General features: G+C 39.7%; 1 long non-coding RNA gene across 1 annotated transcript; it reads right to left on the reverse strand.

Annotated features, from left to right (window-relative positions):
• Window positions 1-14,581: 14,581 nt before the first annotated feature.
• Window positions 14,582-21,908, reverse strand: LOC106914696 (uncharacterized). The gene is made up of 3 exons (XR_015761672.1): window positions 20,582-21,908; window positions 18,350-18,492; window positions 14,582-14,736 (listed from the first exon to the last, which is right to left on the reverse strand). It is a non-coding gene; the product is annotated as an uncharacterized LOC106914696 (long non-coding RNA).
• Between the last annotated feature and the right edge of the window lie 252 nt (window positions 21,909-22,160).

Consider the following 22,160-nt stretch of genomic DNA (forward strand, 5'->3'; position numbering starts at 1 on the left):
ACTCATAGAAAAGCTTTTGTTGCGTCACAATCGTGTACTACTTGTATTTGTTTATCATACACAATCCTTCTAATGCACACTAACATTCCTGTTCGTGCTGAGGCAAAATTTCGGAACATTAAAGTACACATGCAAAAAGTTTGTTTTCTCTTTTACAAGTTAGCAAATCTAAAAAAAGTAAACTGTCTTAATAGGTCTTCCTGATATGGTTTGTATCTGTTTAGCCCTATGATTTCAAATGTGTGTGCATGCGTGTGTGTGTGTGTGTCTGTGTGTTGGTCCAGCTGACTTTTGAGTGAACATTTTTTTTTTTTCCGAGAGTAAGGAGATGAAGAGGATATAAGCCTGGATTAAGTTCAGAGGATGATTTTTATCCTTGCAGGGGGTCTCTAAACGGTAAGCGATGGATGCAAGGTGACCCTCTCTGGACACATAAACACACACACACACGCACACGCACACACACACACACACACACACACACAAACACACACACAGAAACTAAAAAAAAAAAATAATAAAAAAAAACAGGTAACCATCATGCATCCACAGAGGAACGCACACCTGCACACGTGCATATAAACCCGTAGTCACAAACGCATGACACACATGAGTCTAGACGAAGCGGGTAATCATTTCACCCACTTACTTACAAAAGCACGCGCACACACACACACACACACACACACACACACACACACACACACACACACACGGGACATACAGGTGTGTATGATCCACAAATAGGGATTATATATTGCTGATGTTGGAAGTGGAAGAAAGAAAAGATTGCTCTGCCAAAGCTTCCTTCTCACTGTCACGACACCAACACTAACAGCATTGTCACCAGGTAGAATCACACCTTCAATAGCTTCTACTTCCCTTTCGTTATTTTTTTTGTATTTAAGCTTTAGAAATATATAAGAACAGGAAAAGCGGTCATGAATGCGACAGTGATCTACCAAGAGGCATTAGAGCTCGATCATTGATGAGAACTTTGAGTAGTGAGTGACTTTATCCTCAGCTTCTTTATCTGTGCTGTCACAGAGCAACAAATGAGCAGGTGAACAGGAAATCTAAAAGAATAGACGACTGATTCCTCTTCTGTCTGTGTTGTTTTTCATTCGCATACATGTGAAAGCAGTTTATTCTTGTTCTTTCTTCTTTTTTTTTTTTTCTTTTTTTTTCTCGATATTATTCCAGTTCAGTGTTCATGTCTGAGGCGCTGATCAGATTTGGCCCTTGAAAATGAGATTTCAAGGAACTCGGCTCATCCCACAATGTTGAGCATGACCTCCCTTTTGTTTCAACGCGGACTCAGAGGCGCACCCGGGCAAGTCACATTCCCGTTGAAGCATATTCGATTAAAAATAAATAAATAAATAAAAATAAAAATCTCACAGTTTATTAAGAAAGAAATCAATAGGGCAACAAAACAACCAAAGCTACAAAGATAACAGGAACTTATATGAAACAGGCAACATAGTGTACAGTGGTTGTCTGAATTTCAAGACTTGGGCCTTTGGAGCTTGACTCGGCCTTTGAGGTGGAAGTTCAGGTGTTATGTTTGATTGAAGAGCAGGTTCTTCACATGCTCTCTCATTTCCCCCCCCCCACATTTGTTAGCTGGACTGCTTGTAAGGTTTCAGAATGTAGTAAATATTTACAACACTTCACACACAAACTTGTTTTGTGTATTTATCATAAACCAACACAAATGAGTGCTTAACTGTGAAGCAGAAGAAAATGAGTGCTAGGTTTTAAAAGTAATTTGCAAATTTAAAAAAAAAAAAAGGTTGGAAATCGAAGGTATTTAGGACTTTGACTGGGTCATTCTGACATCAGTACGTTTTTGTCTAAGCCATTAAATTGTACCTCTGGCTGCAGTGTGTTCTTGTCCTAATGGAAGACGACCCTCTGCACCTCCTCTCAAGTTGTATGCAGCCTCCAGTTTATTCAGCTCAATCCATCTCTAACCAGCTTCCCTGTCCCTGCTCAAGGAAATGACTGTCATACCCATGACATGATGTTGCCATCGATGTGCTTCACAATGACGTGCGGTGTTAGATTAATGCCACACAATGCGCTTTACATGCAATCCACGCAGTTTCATTATGACCTGTGTCCCATGCATAGTTTGTGGCAAACTGCAAACAAAGCTCATCGTGGCTCATCTTTCAATGACTTTTTTTTTTTTTTCCTCCAAGGTGAGATTTATTGACTGTATGACTGATGGTCGTCATTTGAAAAAAAAAAAAACAAAAAAACAAAAACATTTTCCTCCTTCACATTTCTGGACAACGTTGTGTTGATCCATCACCCCACCCAAATCCTAATAAAACACACTGAAGTTTGGGGCTGTCTTTTGACAAAACTTCAAAAGGTCAAAGGGTATGAAAAATTGTACTGTAACCACTTTTTTTCCCACTGTCCTATCATACATTGTCTCCCTCCTCGCCACCTTTTGCTGCTTCCCTCTCTGTGTTCCCCTGCTCAGCTGGCAAACAGCTCCGCTCCTTCACCTTGAAGAACACCCCCCGCCGCCCTCCACCTCCCCACCAACAGGATCATTCCAAACAACTCCTTCATTCAGGGATGGTAATCAGACTGTCACACACTGACACACTCCCACATACACACCGTAATGGCGGTAAGTGATTAGCTTCACAGATGAGGGATCATTTTTGTCCATTTTCTGTGAAACCCTGATTGCTCCCGGCATTCATTAGCAAATCACAGAGGTCAAATGATTCAGCGGCAGCACTCACTCTTTTGAAACCACCTTGCACAGTCCAAGATGAATAAAGCGAGACTACAAATTAATAGACCCGCCGTACCCAAGACGACTAGTTTTAAAAAATGACAAGGACAAGAGTGTTATTATGCCTCTTTTCTTTATGCCCGTTAAGTCTATTTAGAACATTTGAAACAGTAAAACCGCGCTTTATTTTTAATTATCCTCTGAATTCTGTGGGAGCCCCCCCCCCTCCTAACAGTATCCATTTGTGGTGCTTAAGGATGTAAAGCGCGTGGGGGGATATTTGAATGGCACCGTGTGTGGATGTATGATTGAAATGTGTAATCCCTGGGCAACTGGGGAGCCTTGTGTGATGGAGAGAGCCCAGCTTCATCATAGCCTCCACAGGAGACTAGATGAGTCCAGAGTGTGGGAGACAGACATAGAGACTGAAGAGGAGAGGGAGGGAGAGAGGGAGGGAGAGACACCATACTGACAGTATGAATGATACATCATATGATTGTCTTGGACAGAGCTGTTCTCTCTGACTGCCTTTACTGCTCTCTCCAACTGTCCTCCATTTCACAAGCCCAGTTGGACTGATTTATTGCACTCAACAAAACTGCAACAGACTAGACTTGGGTACTGGTGCCCGTTAAGTTTTCGAACTTTACTTCACCAGAATGATGGGGAGGGTCAATTTTCACCCATAGGTATATAGTGATTCTTGAGAATAGGGACAAAATGGGTTTTAAATTTCCCTTTTTTTTTTTGTTGTTGTTATTTCTCAACCTTATGTATGCAAATATGACAAATAATTTTTAGGAAATGTAAAGATGCTAAGGTGCAGGCTCCCAGTTGCAACTTTTTTTTTTTTAAATTACATTTTTAATCGACCTGACCAGACCAAGTACGTTGTCATCACAATCTGACAAAAATAAATTAAAAATAATTTTTAATGACTCTATTAATGATATTTTTACTCATTTTACAGACAAATGCTTCTCAAGAAACAAAAGAAATATTATTTAAAACCAAAAACAACAAAAAGGCCATCTGACGGAGTTGACACAGAACTGAAGGTGGTGACAAACTAGTGAGTAAAATGAAAAACTTGGTACATGTGAAGTAATGCAATTCATGTAAAATACATTAAAATGAATTAATTGCACATTTAGGTGAGATTTGACAACAATTTCACTGAAAGAGTCAGAAAAACTCTGTTGACATCTGACGGAGTTGAAAAAAAGCCAAACTACCTCAATTTATATGATGTTATTCTGAAGGAGGCCATATTGTAGCTCGTCAGGTCCATGAAATCTTTACAGTTTACCAAAATTAAGCTTTTATTTCACAAAATTTCATCAAAGTTTTGTAAATTATCAGTTATGGAGTTGACACATCATGGTTGTGACAAGCAACTTATGAATAAAACAGAAGAAAAAACTAAAGAATAACTTAAGCTAACCAGAGCTAACTAGCCCTCTTAGCAAAGGAAAAGAAAGGAAGAGGTCATGGGGTCCTCAGAAGTTCTGGTGCCCCCCAATAATGCCTGATTTTTTTTTACATTCTTTTCATTTCTGACGGTGTTGACAAAAACTAGGGACACATTTCAGTGGAGTTGTAAAATATATAAAAATGATTTTTAATTCAATTTATTGATACCTCTATAATTATTTATATGACTACTTATACTTAATTGTCACAATATACAATTTTAGTATTTCTGTAATTATTTTAAACTATTATAATGTATTGATTTCTGCTCCTGGACAAGAGCTTTTACAGGCATCATCCACCAACTACAATGTTTAAAACAAAAAAAAATATTCAGCAAATACCAAGAAAACATACATTGTTGTGTTCACATGACCCAGGTTAGTTGAGTCAGATATTTGAAAAAATTATATTTTGTGTAAATTTTATTCAAATTTTGTGCTTTATCCATAGGACCTGTTTTGTCCCTATTCTCAAGAATCACTAAGTTTTCTCCAGTCAGGTTTAACCAACAGAAGTTGCATCAAGCCCCTTAGTGTTGTCTCCGAGATTATTTCAAGAGGGCGTTTGTTGTTTTTTGTTTTTGTTTTTGTTTTTCTTCTGGTTTTGGTTTGCGACTGGAAACACAAACGGAGGTGACGTGTCAAGACGTGTCTAAGTACTACCAGCATATCAATAACAATCAATAGCGTTTGAAAAGCGAAGGTCTTCTGTTTCCTTTCCTCCCGCTGCTCAACAAGCAAAGGGCTGCAATAAACACATGTCATCATTGGGATAACAAGAATGGTGCATTTGTGGGATGTAGGTTACATTTCAAAGGTTTGAAAGGCCAGAGAAAGCTACTGTCTGTGAATTATTGAAGAGGTAAGGGATCCGATGGAGAGTGTGAGCAGCATTTACAGTTCAGAGCCGAGAAAGACAACTGGCTCTCACCGCAAGTTCTGTGGATGACGACGATGGGAAATCTATATACGCTAACCTTTCTTTGTCTGTGGCGTTATTGAAATTGACTTGGTCAGAGGGACAGCATTTCGCAAGGAGATGATGGAGGGAAGCCCAGTCACTACTGGTACCAGATCCCCTTCAACTCTTTAACTCAAAAACTGTGTTTGTATGGTTTATGGATGATGAAAACCTTGTAATCTGTGACATACTGCTCCCCGATTGCATCTCAAACTCCTCCTCAGCTTCTTTGTTTACTTTTATGGCTCATAGGAATTCTCACGTCTGATAGGTGTTTCTTTAACTATCATAGCTGTGCAGCTGAGACAGTTATTCAATTTCTTTACTTTTAATAAAACACCTTTTTTTTTTCCTGTTTTATGAGAGTATACAGAGTTCCTTCTAAACTCTGAAACATGCCACATTATGTCCATAAGTACACACACAAAAAAAGAAACATCGATGGAACGATGTTTTGCTTTGGACAAAAATACCTGAAATTTTTGCCACCATTTTGCACCTATTTTCTAAATTTGCCAATTTACCATAAATACTGACAATCATCAGAAACGACAACATATGGAACTGCAAAGAGGATCAGCTGTAAACATCTCCCCTATCTCCAGCAGTCACGCCATTGAGGGAGGGCAGGTTGGCAAATAGGCTTTTCACATTTCAGACGCCACAATGTCACTCCATCTCATTGCGGCATCCATTACGCGCTACCTTGGGAATGAGAAGAGGTCCATGCTGAGAATCGGGGCAGAAAATGGCCGCCCGCCAGGAGGGGTAAAATGGACAGCGTTATTATTCCGACTCCCCCCAGGGGGAATTGGCCTGAATATAGATATGCAACATTATAAAACCAGGTTATTATCTGGGTGCAGGGTAACGGCCTCTCGCCTGTCTCTTCTCAATGAAACTCACACGTACACACCCCGAGACAGACACACACACACACACACACACAGCCTGCACACGTATTAGGAAATCTAGTGCTGCGCACTGTGATGATTGTAGCCTTTCTGGCGATTGAGGGATGTTTACCATCCTTGTTGCTAATGGGTATTTTTATTTTTTTTCTGTTTTCACAACATCACTGTTTTGGTCATGATTTCACTGTTCTTTCATTTACTGAAAATTAGAAATCAAGCTTCCCTCTGTTCCCATATCTCCCTTTCTCTCGGCCATAATATCATTTTATGGCGCAATGATATTTCCGATTGCAGGAAGGGATATAGTCATTCGCCTCATATCAGTGAGCATTATTCACTTATGGCTTTCTTGTTTTAAAAGATGTTGTTTCTTTTGTAATAAAATCGTTGTTTGGATGAATAGCTCTCTGTTGTTGCTGTGTGTGTGTGCAGGCTAGGGTTTATCTAAAAGTTGTATGGATTACACCTGGTAACAATCTCATTGATGTAGCTCGTTTCTTTATAAATAAAACACCCGCATGCACTGACAAATGGACATTTAATGTTATTTTTTTGTATGCTGCTCCAGACTAACACAAGCAATTTCAATTAGGCCCAAATCAGTTGGCCACTTCCCTCCCTCTAAATATGTCGTCTTTTTTTTTTCTATGTGTGTGCTTGTGGCACTTTCCACCTCTGTTTTCATCCTTTGTCCATCTGGTACAATCTTTCTTTCTTCTGCTGCTCTAGAATTTTCCTCCTCTGTTGATCTTTTCTGATTATGCCTCCCCTCTGTAGATTTGTTCTTACCTTCTGATGTTTTTCATATAGTCTAATAGCTTTCTCCTCTTCCTCTTTCTCTTCTTCTTCTCTCTATCTGTCTATCTGACTTCTCCAGGTTTGCTCTAATTCCTTCCTTTATTCATGAACCTAACCCTGCTGGCGTGGTGTGTGTGTGTGTGTGTGTGTGCGTGTGTGTGTGTGCGTGTGCGTGTGTGTGTGTGCGTGTGTGTGTGTGTGTGCATACACAAGAGCAGAGGCAGACAGTAAATAGGAATATGAATCTTTAAGGGCCTGCTGCTACTGTGGCTGAAATGACTTTTCAGAGCCGCAGTGATTTTCCAAGAAGGATGTTGATGAGGGCCGAATAGCAAGAGATGTTTCTGTGTGTGTGTGTGTGTGTGCGTGTGCGTGTGCGTGTGCGTGTGTGTCTGTGTGTGTACGTGCGTGTGTGTGTGTTTGTGTATGTCTGTGCGTGTGTCTCCAGGCTTTAGATCTGTTTTGTCTCTTCACAAATGTAGAAAAAAAATATATCCTGGTCTTTTCTTCGTCAAATCCCATTTGTAAATCGGCAATCCTTTTAACTTCATAATCTCTTTCCTAACCAAAAATCAACATTTGTTTAGTGTACTATTTTTTATGGCATAAAGACAAAAAATAGGAGAGAAGACGACTTTGCCTTCTACCAAACATGTGAAGGTATTTGCAAAGACGATAAAACACATCTAAATGAATATGTTGATATCTAGATGTAGCAGGAAAGTTGTTGAGGTTCTTTTTAAACCAAATCTGACTTCTGACATCTGTGCCAATATAATAAATCTATTTTACTCATTCGCAAGACGTAATACAGAGTGGTATTTTTCCAAAGATATTGCACAGATTACCTTTTATAAACTTTAGAAAATGATATTTAACTATTATCCCAGTAATTTCTGTAGAGTTTGCAGGCTTTAACCTGAGCTGTAAGGCGAAAGCCTGAGTTCCAATATTTTCCAATCCACCTTCGAGACAGATTGTACTCCACATTAGAGTAAAATATTGCAAATCATCTGTGATCTATTTAGCTTTCTGTTATTTGTTGATGTTTGCCTCTGCAGAAGAGGCAACCTGAAGAAACAGCTGACATGACCCTGAAAAAAATGTAATTTTCTTTCTAGATGTTTCCTCCGCCTTTGATGCTTTTTCAAACATAATATTCACTGACATTATTGTTAATAAAAGTAGATTTCTTAATTTTTATCACTCATTAACAACTTCTGCACCAGAAGTTGTTAATGAGTGCCACCTGTGGTACTTAAAAAAAACAAGAAAAAAAGACAGAGTTTTTATTTATTATGTTTTTATTTTTAGTTTCCGAACGTCCGATCAGGTCAGTCAAGCGTAAGACTGTTTCATTTCTGTCGCCCAACAATTTTGCAGCGCTTTTCTAATTGTCAACATATTTTTCAGGCCAAAATGGGAAATTGGCAAACCAACATGTCCACAAAAGCCCAGTGTTTGACGTGAACTCTCAGCATAATGAGGATCATTTTGTGCACTCACTTCCACTGATACGTGCAGAATAGCAGACTGGGATGGGCTGAAAATGTAGCTAGCTGTTAGCCTCTTTGAAAATGAATTGGCAGAGTTACAGTTCTTATTTTGTCAGTTTTTGTCTATTTTAAAAATTTGCGCTCTCATGAAGTGCAGGAGAGATGCTCACTTGAGCACCTAAATCATGTGTCATGAGCCCAAAGTGCCAAGTTGATTACTCACGACTGACCATGATGAGTCAGCAATAATTCATTAGTTGCCCAGAGTTGAGAGACGGTGTGGCCATTGAGGGGTGAGGGGTCAGGGCCAGGGTTAGGGCAGGAGGTCAGGTGGGAGATCTTACACAGAATTAAAATGGGCGTCCAGCGTTAAAGTGTTGGCGATCAAAATCTTTGACATGTGAAGGATTCCAGCAGGGAAAAGGTATGGTAGATGTATAAAGAAAAGGAATATATGTATTCCTTTTTATGCAGATTTTATGCAGATTCAAAACATGCATAAAATTCGCATAAATGGATCAGGATCGTATACACGACTGACTCAGAACTAGTGTGATTGTTGCTGAGATGAGAAATATTTAAATATGTTTAAAACAGCAACTGCAACAAACGTTTCCACTGGGTGTAATTACTCCCATGCCTTATCATGCAGGTCAGTATTTTAAGTGTGACAATGTTAATGTTAATCTTACAAAATATGCATCTTTGTTTCGGTGGCGTTAGGCCTGGTGTAATCGGTCTAAAGCATAAAGTCGTTCTCATGCAGATGGTTTTCTTCTTTGTGCACGGAAGCCAAAGAAACAGCTCTCTGACATGACACCGTCTTAACTTTTACATTTTTCTCGTCTTCGTGAAAGCTCATCATGCCCCACAAAGTTGGCTCATGGGCTACAACTGTTTTTAGATTAGATTAGATTTAGCTTTAGATGGAAAGCCACAAAAGGTCAGTGGGTGAGACACTCCAGTTTTACAAGCTAATCAAAGCTGACAGCCCCATCAAAACGGCCCAAGTGACTGCTGACAGCTTCTAAAAAATTAGACTGTGGTCCAGTGTGTGTGTGTGTGTGTGTGTGCGTGTGTGTTTTAGCATCTACTTGAACTTGTATGCTTTATGGATTTAGGTCTGTACCTGCGGCAGAGTGTTTGCAACTTTGTGCTGTCTGTCACAGGGCTCCATCACATTATCATAGAGCCGTGACATTTCTGGCATCCTTCTGAAGCCTCAAATCTGATAAAAACAGGGATAAATCTGATCTCTGATCTTCCTGATGAATATGATAAGACCTGCTCCAGGTTAATGGACCTTGACACCTATCAAGGCCTTTGGAGCCACTGATCCCGGATCAGAGGTGGAAGATACAGCAGAGGTGAAGTAAGAAGGAGTAAGACCCAAAGGGGGACGGGGGTGGATGGGGCTTGTGGAAGCGGCCCTGGAGAGTTGCTCACAGGCTGTGCTTGGGTGACAGCCATGGCTGTTTGACGGTCCAAAGCTCCATGCAAAGCCCTCCTCATTTTTATTCACACACTCACTCGGGCACACAGTCTCACACGCACAACTTTCACTTTCTCATCTCCTGTTTTTAATTCCACGATCCTATCTCCCTCTGCTTCTCTTTCTCTTATAGACTCTTTTTTTGTCTGTATTTTTCCCCTCCATCTCTTGCTCTCTCTCTCTCTCTCTCTCTCTCTCTCTCTCTCTCTTTTTCTCACTCACAAACACACACACACACACAAACACACACACGCAGACTGATATATGCAGGGATCTGGGGGATATAGGGGTGTGGTAGCGCTAGTGATGGGGCTCTGCTTTGATGCCCAGTGGGAGATTACATGGCCAAGAAGAAAAGATAAAAGTACAACCAAAACACAGGTATCTGCTCTTGCTTATGCCTTACAAACACATTCACACATATGCCTCCACGCATCCATAACACATGTTCAAGGAAGACTGGGAAGCACCTCGAGATGCACACTCACTCGCACGCAAACAGACACCGAACTGCGTACACACCTAATGGCTAGTCGGTGACACAGAGGTCTTAGCCCCTGTCTGCCAGTCCTTATTTGTTTCCCAGCCCCTCCTCTGTGTGTAGCAGCAGCACTTGCTACTGGGTGTCTTGTTACTCCTCAGAAGGTCTATTGATTTAACTCTTGCCACAATCTATAACACTATTGTCTTGCCTTAAGTGTCTCATCTGTACAATACACTGGCAGGAGTCTATACATCAAAAACCCCGCCTGCTTAAGGATATTGGTATTCTGAAACATGCTGGGATTACTTCTTTTTTCTTTTTTTTTTAGTGACTTTCCCATTTTTTGTTGCACACTCAACCTTACTTTTTTTTTTTTTTTTTTTTTTGAAGCAGAGATGCTCGCAGCTAAGCACAACACTGGCTGGAACAGGTTTATTTTTACTCGTGTTTATGAAGTCAATATTTTTCTTTTGGAGTATCATAAAGCAGAGGAGTATTGCATAAGTTTAGCTGTGCATTGCAATTTCTTTTGGGACGTGGACGAAATATTCACCCTGGGTTGAGGGATTTAAGAAAGAAACATCAGGTCAAGAAATGGCAGCCTTTAGTTAAAATATGCTTATTTAATTGTAGCTGCACAAATATGTTTGCCTGAATGGCTGGGTTAGGTTCTCGAAAGGCTTTCAAGTTTATTGCCACATTTGTTTTGAGTCGAACTTCAACTCTGTTTTGTTTTTTTTCATGTGTTCTTTGCATTGTGTTGCAGTATGAGCAAGCCTTTTGATCCTTTCTGTCAAATCTACCTAAAGGCAACAAATCATCACAGTAGTCTGATAGGAAAAGGCAATCGCCTTTCTCTGATATGTGAAAAATGCTTTCTTGTAAGCAGCCCACTCTCTCAGGGGTTCGGCTTATACTCTGATTATAGGTTTTCATCGCCGTAAGAATCACAACTATGGTAAATGCAAGTATTTACATTGGTATTCAGTCGTTCTGAATGCGACAGTTTTGCACACTTTAGCCTTTCGTTCGCAAATCTCAAGGTTACTTTTAAAAATCTGAAGATCTGAGTACTGGTTGCCTTTAGCGGGCACCTCATTGGACTTTCCACTTTACTTTAGGTATTATTTGAAGTCTGGAGAATGTTTAGAAATGATGACTGAATGACTGAATTCTCAATAGCTAAAATCAGAGATGTTTTTTTTTTCTATCTGTGTCGGAATATGAACACTTCTGATGATTTGCATGGTAAGTGTTTCAGCTCTAAACCTGTTCACTGATGCTCAGTTTCTGTAAATTAAAAACGGTTGAAACTTTTTTTTTTCATGGTGCATTATTCTGAACTATTTCTATATTTTTATCAGTATTTTGTTGAAGAGTTGGTTTTAATTAACATGTAGTTGTCAGTCTTTAATTGGTGTTTGCCTGGCAACATCAAACTCAACATCAAGTACCTTTCAGAATGAGCGGTAAACCCCCAAATTTTCCATCTTTGTGCTATGAAGTCCGAATTCAGATTCAATCTTATCTCCAGTTTAACTTTAAAAAATGAATTTTCTTCTGGCATGCTTTAGATTTGTATATATTCTTTGATTTACCCCAATCTTAAATCACCAAATTTCTCTTCCTAACACAGACGCCCACAAGTTTTTTGACAAAACAGAGAGGTGTTTATAAGTGCCCATGATTTCATCTACATTAGGGAGGGTCTAGTTCCACTTCAAGAAAAGTGCCCCAAAAGCCCCATGCTGCAGTCACCATATTTCATAGTGCTCTTCTGGTGATGTTGAGGTTTAACATCCTTCGACCATACCGCATTCCTAAAGGTTTTGGATGTTACTCATACTGTCGAGAAAACTAAAAGAGAGACACGATGTCTAATTGCTTTCTCATTTTAAGCTCTAGATTGAGACATCCATTGCCCTGGCATTGACCAAAATTATAACTTTAAAAAACCAGTAACTACGGGCAGATGGGTGATAGATGTCGACTTCCTGGGTGGATAACCAATGAAGACATTATTCCCACGTCAGTTAAGAACTTTTAAAATGCGACTTCATGTAAGCGGTCTTTCACCCGGTTAACTTGTAAAAAGATAAATTGCTCATCTTGTATAGACAATTGTAAGTCCATAAATTATCAGATGTCTGTTTGGCACAATTTTGTTGTTATCCATAACTGTCTGCTTTTCATCTCCGTCTGCCTGTCTAGCTGTCTCCCCATAAGATTTTAGACCTTGAGTCACACGCAGATGGGATTGTCACTGCAAGGGCCTCTGTGACTGCGGAGACATTAGCAGTGCAACCGGTGGGAGATGCATGTGCCTCATCCTTGTTACTGTGGTTGAGCTCAGCAGGATATGCCACAGGCCCAGCAGGAGTAGGCAGTGATTAGAGAGAGTCCGGGTTATGGAGATGCCGTAGGACTGGTAAATGATCAGAGGTTCTCATTAGGAGCCACTTACACAAGATGGTTGTTTTTCCCCATGTTGGTACGCAAGCGTCAAAATGCATCTTCCTGTGGCAAATTCCTACAGTTTGCAAGCTTATCTTTCTATCGAGCCTTGCCAGGACATATTCACAAATAATTTATTCGGCCTCTGCACTGGTCGTTAATATTTGCTGTGAAAATCAAATTCTGTTGCTGTTTGTGTTGCAGGCATGAATAAAAACATGAGGGTGATATTTTTTAGTTTTTTTTTTTTTTCCCAAGGCAGAATAATGTGCCATTGGTGCTATTTTCTACCCCCCAGTCCCTCCTCCCTCTGGGGGCTCTGTTGCCCTAAAATGAAGCTGGTCAGATCGGGAGTGATAGGTTTCCATGCAGCTAGGTAGTAATGCATGATCACTACCTAGCTGCACACTTTCTTCGCCTTGTTTTTCAAGTCACTCTCTCCTTCACTGTATCACTCCTGCCTCATTTTACCTTGGCCTAAACCTCCAAGTGGGTAAAAAAAAATAAATATTCTAAAACTCGCCCATTTGTGGTGATGAGAAATTACAGCAGCAACAGATTTTGCTTTTTTGCTTTTTTAATGTTAGTTTATATTTATAGTACTTTCAGGACACAGGACACATGGGTGCACTATATTAAATTCACAAGTACAACATTAGACAAAAGTTTTGCAACATTTTTTTAAGGCCAGTATTATGTAAAACTGGTTATTTGTTAAACTTTTACATCACCTTATAATGTTATCCCCTCATCAAAAACATACCTGGAGTGGCGCTTTGATTCTTTCATGCATGTTTGAGGAATCCTTTAATCTCCCGTGGCAGCTGTGTAAAGTGATCAGAGAGACCGAACGCCACCTTGGATGACCAAGCTCCTCCTGTCGAGCTACAGTTTCCGATCCAGGCTTCCGCATTATAGAGCTCAGCTCCTCCATACTGGGAGCAATAACAAGCAAACACCTGGTAGGATTGCATATCTGCTGAGCTCATTGTACAAGCTACTTCTTCTGGTAAAAGTGCTGTGAAAGGGTTAAAGGAGGAGCGATGTTTCGACGACTTCCTGAAGGTGGAGTTTCAGACGGAGCAATAGTTTCTTCAAAAGAAAGAGGCCCAATTTCAAGGTGCTAAGTTATGAAGTCAGATTTCTTTTACGTCATATTTGATATGTGCAGCATGTTTTATAACAACTGAAGGTAACATAGTTTTTTGATTGTACTATAAAATGGCATCATGTGCCTGGAAAATACATAACGCTGTCCCTTTAAGAAAACAAAACAGGGTAATGTTTGCATAAATATTGATCCACATACTGTCCCTTAGCAAGTCTGAATGTGCAGAATATTAGAATATTGCAATTCAGATTCAATGATTATATATATATATTTTTTTTTTTTATTTATTTATTTTTTTTCCACATTTTATGCTTGTCCGATTCTACGGTAGCCCTAATGCCAAAAAAGCATAATGTCTCCCTTGTTGCTTCCGGTCTGTGTCGGGAAAAGAAAAAAGAAAAAAGTGCTTTTCTTGCTGGAATTATTTTCTTAAGTTTATTGCGAGAAACTGTTACGATGTGTTTACTCCGGGGCTATTTCCCTCTCGCTACGCCGAGGAATTCATCCATTGGTGATTTTTAGGTGTGTTCAGTTAATTCTGGCACTTTTCTTGCCTCTCTTTTGAAAACCAGTCCTTGTGTAAAAATCTTATTCTAAGGAGGAAAATACACAAATAATTGAAAAGAGTTGCAAAGTGAAGTAAATTATTTTATTCATGTAGTTTATCTGAACTTATCAGCATTACAAGAAACAAATCACGTAGAATGAATTGCCAAAATGAACAACAGAGACACGGAAACGATTTTGCAAAGATGAAATACTTTGATCCATTTCAGCTTGTGCTTCAGACCTGCAGAGAGGAAGAAAAAAAAAGAAATCAAGAAATAGGAATGGTCAAGGTGAATTCAACAACAGACGTTAAATGAGACATTTCTTTCTGAAATCAATTTAATGTTTAAATCCTCAAAACTGCAGCAATTCATGGACACGAATGCAGCTGCTGTGATAACATCTGGCTCCGACACAATGACAGTGAAAAGTTTAGAGTGAGCAGAGCGAGGAAAGAAACAAAACACAAGTTAGACATGATACGAAACATGACTGTACCCCAACGTACACAAACTATAAAAGCGCATGTCGCTGTTTAATTCTTCACCCCATCTTCACTCTTCTCTCCATCCAATTTACTTTCTTTTTTTTCCTTTCTTTTTTCTTTTTTTTTTTGCGAGACATCTTCTTCCCCCTCGCTACAAAGCCCAAGTCATGTTCAGAGCTTTTCTACATAAGTGTTTCATGTCACTCCTTTTCTTCTAAAACACACTTCTCTATTCCGTATGTTCCTGGTCTTATATTTGGGTTTGAGAGTGGATAGGTAACATTAAAGAGCTATCACTTTTCTCTCTGTCATTCCCCTACTTCATACACCATTTGATCTGAAGCCAGATACGGCTTTTTAGATGTAGGCGTGGACACACACACGCGCGCACACACACACACACGCATTCACACAAACACAAGTTTGAGCGCAGTCGGCGCGTGCGCTCGCCGCCTGACTGACAGATAAACAATTTTAGGGGATCGCACACTCTCGAGCCTGCAAAAACATTCCTTTATTTTACAAGGCTTTTATTTTTGTGCCGTTCCTCTCAGCCAGACATCAAAAGCGAGAAGCATTTCTTTTCACGTCACACACGAGCACATTACAATCCTATGCACTCTACAATGCCATTTTGAAAAAAAAAACCCGCCCTCGACAACTTGTGGAATAAGTTGAAGGAATGGAGCATTCAAACAAAAAAAGCAAAAAAAAAAAAAAGACATAAATACACAACAAATACCACCTACAGCCAATAAAATATGCATGGGAGCGTTCAGGTGCCTTTACTGTCAGAATTAATAAGACAACATAAAAAGACAGTAAGTGGCTGTCTTTTCCACAGGTGTGTCTCTGTGTGGCTTCAGATTCAGTTTCAGCCGTCTTCTATTTTCGCAGCTCGTTGTTTGTGAGTTTAAAAACGGAGCTAGCTGCTCAATTTTGCAAAGTCAAATGTACAACTTGTACATGTTAGCCGGAGTGCAGAAAAAAGCACAAAAAAAAAGAAAGATAGAAATCTGCAATTTCCGCAAAAAAAAAAAAAAAAGCCATCAAAAGGGCGTGCAGGAATTTTCTAAAATGAAAAGCTTTTACAAGAGAAATTACTTAGAAAAATTGAGTACAAATTATGCGACCCTTGTGAACTCTAAATATTCAAGAACAAAATGTTCTGGCTGTCAAAATTAAAGCACTTAGATTTTAGAGGCACAAAGCTTCTGATATATTAGATCCCAATAACTTTTTCCCTGTTCTCCTGCCTTTGTTCACTCTCTCTCTGATCTGTAATTGAAAAAGCATTCCATTTTTATTTTGCTTTGCTATCCAAAGGCTAAATCCAAAACACCAGCCAAGAGGTTAGCCTGGTCACCTGGCACCCACAGGCGCTCGCTCTCTCTCTCTTTCTCTCTTTTTCCTTCTTTTTCTTTATCACACACACACACACACACTCACCGACATCCCGATGTGCACACTCGCACACATACCTGACTGCTGTGCTTCAATAAACTGTAAATTCCTCCTCTGCACCCACCATACCCAAGCTAACCCTTTAAAAGTCACCCGCCTCCACCTTGTAATGCATGAACACACTCACCCAGACATGCACATACATACTTACGCACAATCGCGCACAACAGACAAGCCCGAACACACACAAAAAAACAATGTGGCTTAGTGGATGGTATCAAATTTAGTGGCCACGGGGATCTTGCTGGGGTCATAAATCTATATCCAACATGTGAGAAAATCTCTCCATGAATATCTGGAGACGCAGAGGGAGCGGGAGATGGAGAGACAGACAGCGGGATACAGGAGGAGACAGACACAAAGGAGAAAAAAAAAAGAGGCAGAAAGCAAAGTGAGAGTCTTGCAGAAAAGCAGAGCCACAGACGGAAACGGCACGACCGGGACGCGACGGGCTTGAGCGAAACAAAGCAGGAAATACACAAACTCGCGCAAGATGGTGGCGAAAAACAGGCGACGTTAGTCAGCAGAGAGCCAGGAGAGGGAAATGTGGACGGATACACAGAGCAAGAGTCACAGATATAGAGTCTGACAGTAATAGAGGAAGGCCGAAAGGCAGAGCAGGAGACAGACAGACAGAGAGAGAGCGAGGGAGAGATACATGACCCTCTCTAACAATGGCTCTTCATATGGTGCCCAGCTTAGCAGGCGAGCTGTTGGAATCAAGAATGTGGAATGTGGGATTTTGGACCTGCAAACGACCGCTACTGTCTGTGCGTAGGGTGTCCCTGGCCCACCATAAAACAAACTGACAATTTGTCTGCTGCGTATCAGCCTGTCGTCGTGTCACTGCGAACAAAAGTGCTGCAACTTTGAGCTCGCCTGTGCCGGACGCATGCGGTATTATCCCGGAATAATCTTTGGAGTTTAATGTTCAGCCAGATTAGTAGAGCAAGTTTCTGCCCTTTTCATGGAGAGAAATTGAATTTTACAAATCCATTTTTTCCCCATCCCCGACTGTGTCCTGGTCGTCAAACTCTGTGCAGGGAGGCAGCAGATCTTACTTTAAAATCACAGAACGACACTTGATATGATGCAAAGTGGAATAAATAACTGCAATGTAAAACCACTCAAGCATGACTTTATTAAAGTTCCCCATTTAAAATTGATTTCTGATTCATTTTTGCAACAACCACCAACGGAGTAATAATCTTTCAGAGTAATTAAAAGTTTTATTTTGTTTGTTTTTGGCACTTTTTGTTAAAAACAATTATCTGAGACATGACTCATGTCTAATCTTAAATAAATGCACAATACTGGGATGTGAGTGTTTGATATAGATGCTATCTTTTCCTTCCCTAACTGTACTACAAAAGTGGAGCTCTCTTAAATATAGTATTGATTTAGACAAAATTGATCATATATTAAAGAATTTTAAAACGTTGAAATAAAAATGCAACAGGTGAAATTAAATTAGTTTCTAACTTACTCTGTTTATTTTATATGGAGGAAACCGATCAGATTAAGTTGTTGTGCAAGAAAATAACATTATATCTTATTCTATCTTATTCTTAAATAGTGGAAACACAACCAAGTAAAAAAAAAAAAAGAGAACAGAAAAAGTGAAACAACGAAATTAATATGAAGCTTTTATATTTTCTCTTTAAAAGGCATTGCTATTTTTGGTAATGCACATTTCTACACTCTTTATGCTTCTCTTTATGCTTTATATTTGTTGTCTTTACAGAAAATCTTCTGCTTAGTAAATTTCTCAAAATTCAGATCACGTAAGGAGCTTGTTCAAAAAGTTTCCCTTCTGAACAGAAAGGGTCACGTTCACACGCAGACACACACACACATACAGCCGATAGCCACCGTCACTCTCTGAAATGAAGCTAACACTCACACACATATGCACTGCAGCCGCTAACACAGGAGACAGTTGTTGTCGGTCGCCCCGATGACTGTCATGGCTGTCAGGCCAAATCCCACGAATTACGGCTGTTCCAGATGTAAGAGATTTCTAAGCTGCCTCCAACGGCCTGCGGTCTATAGTGAGAAAAACAGAGGGGGTAGGGGGGGGGGGAGAAAAAGTGAAAGAGGTAAAGAAATTTAAATTCATGCAGCCGCACGTGAAAGTTCTTCCTTTCTCTATCCCTGTTTTTGAATCTTTACGCCATCAGAAGTAAAAGCTGCGATTACGCCACATTTTCGTCGGACAGAGTTTTATTGTGTGCACCGCTTATTTGAAATCGCTAATGGATGTGTGGCTTATATTTTCAGTAAAGACAGACCATCAAAGATGATTTTATATTTAAAAATGTGACGGGAAAATTGATGTGTTTTTTTTTTTGGTTTTTTTTTTTTTGGGGGGGGGGGGGTTGCATTACTTTTTTTTTTCTTTTCAATTTTGAAGATAGTGTTTGTGGAAGAAAAATATACCTGCAAATTTATACATTTCCCCTTTATGTGAATTTTCATAGAAAGTACCAGTCTGATCAAATTTTCAATGTCCCGTTATCACACAGTAGACATTTATTACTGTTAGCTACCGGTTAGTTCAGGGTTGTTTACACCGTGGCAGTGTAGTTTGACCAGAGCAGTAGTTTAATTTCCACACATGCGTGTCAACACTTAAAATTCACCCACCATCATTGTCTTTGTTGTGTTTGGTCCGCCTCTCACTTTTTCTCTCATTAGTACTTCGTAACCAGACAGTTTATTTGAAATTATGAAAGCATTACACTCTCTGATGTAGCAGTTTAAAAATCAATAGTCGAAACCCTAGCTGCCTCACTTAAGCCCTCTCCTATGGCAAAGGGGATGTCTCTTTCTCCCTCTCTCTTAAATGGTAATTTCATTTGCAGTCACTAAGACCTCACCGATAATTACCAATGCCCTGAGAGAGAAAGGCAAGTGAAAGAGAGAAGGGGAGGGATGGGAGACGGGAGAGGGGAAGAAGGAGAGGTGGATTAAGAAAGCAGAGTGAATGCCGGTCATTAGAAAAGCTTTCCTCCTTGGCTGCTTTGATCAGAGTTAAGGGCGCGTTGCCTTCACTCCATCGCTCCCTGACACTAACCTGTGCAATGAAAACATGGGGAATGGAAGGAGAAGGAGGAGCAGGGTGATGGAGGTGAATGAGGAAGAACCAAAGAAGAAGAAGAAGGAAGATGCCTGGAGTCTTAAATAACAATTCTTGATTCTAAAATTGAGTTCCTCTGTTTTTTTGGGTTGCGCCAGGACCGTCCATTTTCAGAAAGAGCATCACCTTCCACCCCTAACCGCCCCCCTCCCCTCTTCATCTTTCAAATGAACTAATCAGAAAGGGGAATATGAAGTGTCCTGCAGGATCCATTTCTCTGCAAGCATATGGCAATGATTGATGGGGAACAACTTTGACTTTCTCAGGTCATCCTCCCTGCACACATCTGGGAGCACTGCAATAATTCTCCTAATTTTTTGACCTGGTCTCTTCCTTCTGTCTCCTTTCCCCCCTCTCCTCCACAAACATCAGTTTCACTCTGATGGAAAGAAAAAAAAAAAAAAAAAAAAAAAAGCGGACTCCTCCAAGTTGGTCTCTTTCTCTTTCTCTCTCTCTTTCTCTCTCCCTTTCCCAAGGCTAACACAAACACTAATTTTAGCAAAAATAAAAGCACCATAGTGGTTTCCAGATGTTTATAAGGGCTGCTGGGGCAATCCCCCCATTCCTTCCCACTTTTTTCTTTTTTTGTTTTTTTTTGTTTTTATTGTTATGTTTGTCTTACTACTACCACTACAAAAAGACTAAATGTGATAGAGCTTTGGTAAATGGCTTTACCATATGTATAATAACTTGTTTATACAGTTTTTGCATCCTGGCAAACACCACAAAAGAACCACAACAAATATAATAATAAATGAAACTTAAAGGCATCGCATCTTTTGCAGTCAAAAAAAACCAAAAAAAAACTAATATCCTTTTACATCCATTTTAGAATAAAGCAATGTTTTTTGTCTTACATCCTTTGTTTATGCCTTGAACGTTACTTTCATTTAGAATTAACACAAAGAATTACAAATAAAAGAAGAGCAATCAGTCACACAAACAGTACATTTGGGTGAACTTCTTGATTAATATGAAAGAGCACCGGAGACATACCCTCCTCCCCTCCAGCGACAGCAACTGGACCTTGTTAGCTGTAGCATAGAAATCATCTCTGACTCCGACTTTACAATAACACAGAGGAACTTCAACCGCTAAATGCTTTTGGGAAACCCAGCCGTCCTCCTGCTGCCATGTGATGATCCCACCTCTGAAATATTCAGCCCCATTAACATTCCGATGGGTATCATCCCCTTTCAGACACAATTCGCTTTGCTCCTCAGACCTGTGGGCCAAGCCAGGGAGAGGCCTGGAGCAGATGTTATCTGTCCTCATTCCTCACAAAGACCTCTACTGCTCCAAATAAACACTGCGAGCATTACACTTTGGTGTAAGGGAGACGGTACAAGAACAGGTGACACAATGACTTTAAGAAAAAAAAAAAAAAAAGTAAATCAGTGGATATAATTTCTATTTTTTTTGTAAAACTTTATGATTTTGAGATATGCAATTTGATGTCGTATTTTTCTTGGGTTCTGTATCTGCTTTTGGACAACATATGTAGCTCAGTAACTCTACCAATGTTAAAGTGCACAGGTCGATAAAAAGCAAATGCTGTTTCAATCTGGGTCGACTGACCTCTCAACCAAGACGCAGACCATTTCAGTGTTTAGACTTTAACAGAATGCTGTATGATTTGGTGCAATTTGATACTGTAAAAAAAAAAAAAAAAAAAAAGAAAGACCTACACTGGTGTTTTTGAAAGACTCACTGCACTTATCTTCCCAAACAGTAGGGGTCACAACTTGGAAAGATAATACTTTTCCAAGATGCACACAAGAAAGGCCAGCAGCAGCAGAAGAACACTCCCAGTTCAAGATTCCCTTCTCTGCACCTGGGACCAGTGTAGTTATCATCGTTCTCTCACTTTGCCGTTAGCAGTTTCTGACCAATTACACACAATTACACACAATAGTTTTGCATGCAAAGGAGCGAGAAAAGTTCACCAGTTGGGCTGTGACAATGAGGATTGGATAACAAGAGGCTCAGGTCAAAATGCATGGATTTTCATCATGCAACTTCAACGACGAGCGCCAATTTTGGCACAGTTCAAAGTCAGTTGCATACGCTCTAATTAAATCTTGCCTATTAAGCAATCAAGTTCAATTGATCATTCAAAGTGGAGTCATTGGATATCTGGATAATGTTGATGCCATCTATTTTGTCAAGTGCACCTCACCATTACATTTTGTAAAGAAGCCATAACTAGTAATTCTACCAGCACCAAACATCGGAATGCTGTTGCGAGATTCCCCATTTTTCCTCCGAATATAACAAATGGTTCTGATGGCCAAAAACTTCAATTCCCCTGCCCCTCTCTCAAGGAAAAAAAAAAAAAAATATATATATATATATATACATATATATATATATATATATATATATATATATATATATATATATATAAATTTTTGTTAAGTGCATGTATAAATGTAACCCAGCATTTTAGGTTGCTTTTCAGATTTTGGCTTCTTCTTGGCTGAGTGGCCTCTAAGGTCATGTCAGTAGAAGACTTGTTTTAATGTGACTCTCTTACCATCATGAGTCACCAGTCTCAAAGGGCCTGACGCCAATA

This window comes from Poecilia mexicana, unplaced genomic scaffold, assembly GCF_051168715.1.
Source record: "Poecilia mexicana isolate PSO_F unplaced genomic scaffold, ASM5116871v1 scaffold_20, whole genome shotgun sequence".
Classification (NCBI taxonomy): Eukaryota; Metazoa; Chordata; class Actinopteri; order Cyprinodontiformes; family Poeciliidae; genus Poecilia; species Poecilia mexicana.